The sequence below is a fragment of the Mercurialis annua genome, linkage group LG2, assembly GCF_937616625.2.
Source record: "Mercurialis annua linkage group LG2, ddMerAnnu1.2, whole genome shotgun sequence".
Taxonomy (NCBI): Eukaryota; Viridiplantae; Streptophyta; class Magnoliopsida; order Malpighiales; family Euphorbiaceae; genus Mercurialis; species Mercurialis annua.
Window position 1 is genome coordinate 32922298 of NC_065571.1, and position 6265 is coordinate 32928562.

Sequence of the window (6265 nt, forward strand, 5' to 3'; positions counted from 1 at the left end):
TAACGTTACGAAACAAATCCAAGCATTTCACCTCTTTAGAAATTTAAGCCAAACGTTTACTAACTTTACGAAACAAATCCAAACATTTCATCTTTTTTGCGACTTAAGCAAAACATTTACAAACGTATGAAACAAATCCAAATGTTTCACCTTTTTAGCGATTGAAGCCAAAAGTATACAAACGTTACAAACAAATCCAAACTTTTCACCTTTTTATCGATTTAAGCCAAACCTTTACAAACGTTACGAAATAAATCCAAACGTTTTACCTTTTTAGCGATTTAAGCTAAACTTTTAAAAATATGAAAAAAATCCAAATGTTTCACCATTTTAGCGATTTAAGCCAAACGTTTACAAACATTATGAAACAAATCCAATCGTTTCTCATTTTTAGCGATTTAAGCCAAACGTTTACAAACGTTGCGAAACAAAACCAAGCGTTTCACCTTTTTAGCAATTTAATTCAAACGTTTATAAACATTACGAAACAAAACCAAACGTTTCACCTTTTTAGCGATTTAAGCCAAACATTTACAAACGATACGAAACAAAACCAAATGTATAAAACGTTACAAAACAAATCGAAACGTTTACAAATATTACGAAACAAAACCAAACGTTTCCCCTTTTTAGCGATTTAAGACAAACGTTTGTAAATGTATGAAACAAATTAAAAAATTTCACCTTTTTAGCTATTTAAGCCAAATCTTTACAAAGAATATGAAACAAATCCAAATTTTTAACCTTTTTAGCAATTTCAGCCTAACGTTTACAGACGTTACGAAACAAATCCAAGCGTTTCAACTTTTAGCAATTTAAGTGAAACGTTTACAAAGGTTACAAAGCAAATCCAAGCGTTTCACCGTTTTAGCAATTTAAGCCCAACATTTACAAACGTTACGAAACAAATCAAAATGTTTCACGTTTTTAGAGATTTCAGTCAAAAGTTTACAAACGTTTCGAAACAAATCCAAATGTTTCACCTTTTTAGCGATTGAACCCAAACGTTTGCGAATGCTACAAAACAAATCCAAACATTTCACCTTTTTAGCGAAATAAGCCAAAACTTTACAAACTTTACAAAACAAAACCAAAAGATTCACCTTTTTAGAGATTTTAGCCAAACGTTTACAAAAGTTACGAAACAAAACCAAACGTAATGTTACGAAACAAACGTTACGAAACAAATCAAAAAGTTAAAACACGTTACGAAATAAAACCAAACGTTTTACCTTTTTAGCGATTTAAGCCAAACGTCTACAAACGTTGCGAAACAAAACAAAATGTTTTACCGTTTTAGCGATTTAAGCCAAACGTTTACAAAAATTATGAAACAAAACCAAACTTTTAAAATATTCCGAAAGAAATTCAAACGTTTACAAACGCTACGAAACAAAACCAAACGTCACACCTTTTTAGTGATTTAAGCCAAATATGTACAAACGTTACGAAACAAAACCAAACATTTCACCTTTTTAGCGATTTAAGCCAAACGTTTACAAACGTAACGAAACAAAACCAAACGTTTCACCTTTTTAGCGATTTAGGCCAAACGTTTATGTAATACCCCAAAATATTTAAGTATTTAATTGGACCACGTGTCTAGTTTTGAGTCGCCAGAGTGACGATAACGGAAAGTCTTCCGATAAAAATAAGATAAATAAGTTTTAGTAGATCGGTTTTGAAAGAGATTATAGCAAAGACTTAACATTATATTTCAGTTCTAAAGTTGGAATTGAAATTAGAAAAGAAAAATGTCAAGAAAAGCTCGAAATGAGGTACAGGGACTAAAGTGGTAATTTAGCCACTATGACTTAAAATGGAAATTATTTCGCCAAGGTCCGCGAAATGTTTTATAGTATATGTGCTAAAAGTTTCGGGTCAATCGGAGACCTTTTAAAATTTGGACGCGGATACGTTTTGGGCTAAATTGTAACTTTTGAAAAGTCCAAGGGCCAAAATGTAAATTAGCCAAATAAATCTCGATAATAGTAATTAAAAGATTATTAACGGGAAATAATAATTATAGATTAGTATTATTTATTTGGATATAAATAATACGTAAGTAATTGAGTTAAAAGAATAATTTAACCGTTTGGTTAAATTAGAAAGTTTAAAAGAGAATTGGTTTAAGTTAAATAAATGAGGGATTAAAAGGGACAATTAACCATCATATATATATATTCATTCCTTAAGAATAAGGAAAAGAAAGGATCAGAAGAGGGAGAAGGAAGGTTACAGAGGGATTTGACGATCCCTTTCGATCCGTCGCGGTTTCGCCGTTTCTCGTCCAAATCGCGAGTTCTTTATATCGATTCGTCCAGAATTCGATTCTCTATCATCGTTAAGCTTTAAATCGAGGTAAGCTTGACGTTTTTATTGTGAGAATTAGTAAATTAGGGTTATTTCGTTTAAACGAATTAAACGAATTGTAATCGCGTTTCTATATTCGTTTTTGGTGAGATTTAGATTGGATTATATGTTAAAATGAAGCGTAAGCATGTCGGGAGTGTCGGAAAGCAGCGCAGCGCCCGGAAAATGACTTTTCCGGGGGCTATCAAGGGTGTGCGTTCGCACACATTGAGTGTGCGATCGCACACTCCTTGAATTTTGGGGTGTGCGTTCGCACACTCATTGTGTGCGTTCGCACACTACCCAAAAGTTGCCAGATTCAGAAACCCTACGGTCAGTTTATAGATTTGCCTCTTAGGAACGCCTCTGTCCAATTTTATCTCGATCCAACGGTTCAATTGGGAGAGATCGTCGTTTTACTAAACAGTGTCAGTGCGCAGGCAGCACCTGCGCATTGTCCTGAAAACTATTTGAAACTTCATCGGAATGAAACTAAACCCTAAAGTTTGAAGGTATCATACATATTGGAATACGACTAAGAGATATAACAAGTATCTCGACTAAGTATTAGAATACGATTAAGGTTAAAAGTCGTATTTGAACTACGATTATATTAATCTAAGTTTATAACTTAGGGTTTTGATATTGAGCCTACGTTTATGGATTAAACGAACAGGTAACTCGACTAAGTAACTGACGTATCGACGAGCTACCAAGCCATTGGGCCGGAGTGGTTACGTGATTGGACAATGCATGGAGCTTACGCTTGCGGGATTATAATAATGCAGTTTTGGATAGCGGTCACTGTGAGTGGCAAATTTACTTTCGTGTATTATTAGAATAAAAGTCATTTTCTTATATTATGAGTATTGTTATTAAATATCTCGTGTCTATACGATTTGCTCGTATAAGCTGTTTTGTTTGATAGATTTGATTATATGAATGTTGTTGTATTCGTTATTTTGGAGATAAGTGTCTATGTGCGGTCCGAAGAGACCAACTACCTATTGGGTGTCAATAGGCTACATGATCATTGGTAAGTCAGTCTAGAGTACCTGACTTTATGATTAAGAGTTAATATATGTTTATGCATAATATGTTATGAATTCGATACGAGAGTGAACTCGGCTACGGTGTAGTCTGGAAGTCCCCGTATCTAGTGGGCTGGGCCCACCAGTGGCTGGGCCACCAGTGAGTTGGACTCACACTTTATCATTTCGATACGAGTGAGCACTCGGCTACGGTGTAGTCTGGAAGTCCCCGTATCTAGTGAGTTGGACTCACACTTTTAAAATTAATAATGTTTGCTTATATCATAAATTTATATATGTATTAAGCGTATAACGCTATATTTTGATAATACTATAAGTAACTTGCAAACTCACTCAGTATTTTCCCAAATACTGACCCCTCACTCTGATGTTTGCAGGTAAGCAGAGCCGGATCAGACAAACCATCTCCACTGTGCCAGAAGTCATTGGACTTGCACAAGCATGAGTTCCTAGAGCTGCAGTAGTCAGTAGATGTCAGTATTAGATAGACATTTGGATTTCAAATAGTTAGTTTTGAATGTAAACTGTAATATGATATTTTAATATCTTCAATTATATTATGTAAAAGAGTTTTCTAAAAAGGTTTATATATGATATTATAATTTTAAATGCGAAAAAATTAATAGTGGTTTTAGGCTTGCTACGGGTTTCGGAGCTACCACTCCCATTCCCTAGCGCCGGTCTCGGCTCAATAATTTGGGTCGTGACAATTGTGGTATCAGAGCAGTTGGTCCAGTTACCTCTGCTATGATTTGTTTGTCGGTTAAGTAATCTAGGAACTACTGCAGCTATAGAGTTGAGCTTTGTCTGATCCCAATCGTTTATGTAAGTGTTCTGTGATAAGTATAATAGATTGACTTGTGAAATGTTTGGTTGATTTTCGTGACACGTATATACGAGATAAATATACGTATAATTTTGTTTTCGATAAGGTGTGCTTGCATGATATGAGATTGATTTGTATGAATTGAATCGGATACATCGGTTGGCTTTGCTATCGATGTCAGACATATCCGATACATCGGTTGGCTTTGCTATCGATGTCAGACATATCCGATACATCGGTTGGCTTTGCTATCGATGTCAGACATATAAGATACATCGGTTGGCTTCGCTATCGATGTCAGGTATATAAGATACATCGGTTGGCTTCGCTATCGATGTCAGGTATATAGGATACATCGGTTGGCTTCGCTATCGATGTCAGGCAGATAAGGTACATCGGTTGGCTTTACTATCGATGTCAGACAAAAGAGTGAGAAGAAGGAATACAAAGTTATAGAAGTTGAGGAACTTTCCAGAAGCAGAGTTTAAAGGTCTAGAGAACTTACAAAACTCGAAGTTTATAACTTTTAAAAGTTATTTGTTTAACGATTCTAAAAGCATAATTGTGCCTAGACCCGTAATAGCCATTGATAATTGCCACGACATTGATAGAAATGCATCACTACATACATCAATTCATGCATTAATAGAACATGCATCATATGCATTATGTTCAGACGAAGAGGTGAGATGTGGCAACTCTTTGGGGATGAGAGACGTCATCACCCTAGTGCACAATTTTGCTAAGATTTAAATGAAATTTTTAAATGAGTCGTTTTATTTGAAAGAGTTTTCAAAGAGTTTTGTTTTTTATGTGAGTATACCTAGACCAGAACTCTGTAAAGAAAGTAGAGTGCTCGCGAGCAAGCTGTGATTAAGGCTATGAGACGAATGAATATGTATAATTGAGAGACATAGGATTTGTGCCTCTAGTTATTGAACTTAGCCTTGATTAAACAAACTAGTACACAATTAGAATAGTATATGTGTTCGGATAATAATTTATATCCAATTATTAATATATAGAACATGTATGTTATGTTTTGATACTTATGATGTTTGATTAAGTCCATGTGAGTGGAATGCTCGCAAGACTTAAGAAGCGATGCGTAATCAAGGAAATCTAGGGAACACTGATTTTCTTGAATCCTGACCACGTAAATGCTTATAGCTATGATGATATATGTGTGTAACATATACAATGCGAGTATATGTTTTAGTAAATTGCTAAGTCTACAATGAGTTAGAACACTCAGAAGACTAGCAATAAACGACGTAATCATAAAAGGTAAAAAGGGAAGGAGATATTCCTAAAGTCCAACGTACGTGGACAGCGATTAATTGTGATGATTGGTAAGTGTTATATTTAAGGAATTTGTCAGTATTCCTTTATATAATCGCTATACTATGAACAAAGAACTGCGCGAACGCGTGCTGTTGCACAGAAAGTATACGAGACGCGAGAAGAAGATCGAGGTGACAAAGGTGAATGCAACCTAGTCCAATTGGCCTGCAAAGGCCAGAAATGTGATGAAGGTCAACGGGAACCTAACACGATAAAGTGGGAATGTACAGACATCGGGAGTGCCGCAGTACCCAACGTCATTATAAATCAGTTAGCCGTAAAAGCAACTGATATAAGGAATGGTGTGCCAATGATAAGACGATGGATATAAAGATAGTATCAACGTGAAGAAAGGAACACCTATAGAGATTGATAATGGTATACATAATATAAGACTGAAGGAGTTTGATGGATCAAGCGGTATGCTAGATCCACTAGAAAGGTAAAGTAAGATGCTCGTATACAACGAACGGATAAAGGATAAACAGTATTGTCAATCAAGATGTCGATAAAAGGTTCAATCCATGAGTAGTTGCGACGAGCAATTAGAGCAGTGATAGGTCAAAGTTGTGACCTGATTTGAGAAATTCTTTTTACCATTAGTTCTGATTAAAGATGATCGTGAAAGATCAAGATACTTAGATCAGAGGATATGACGAAAATGAATAAGTGAAGTATATAATAAGAAAGA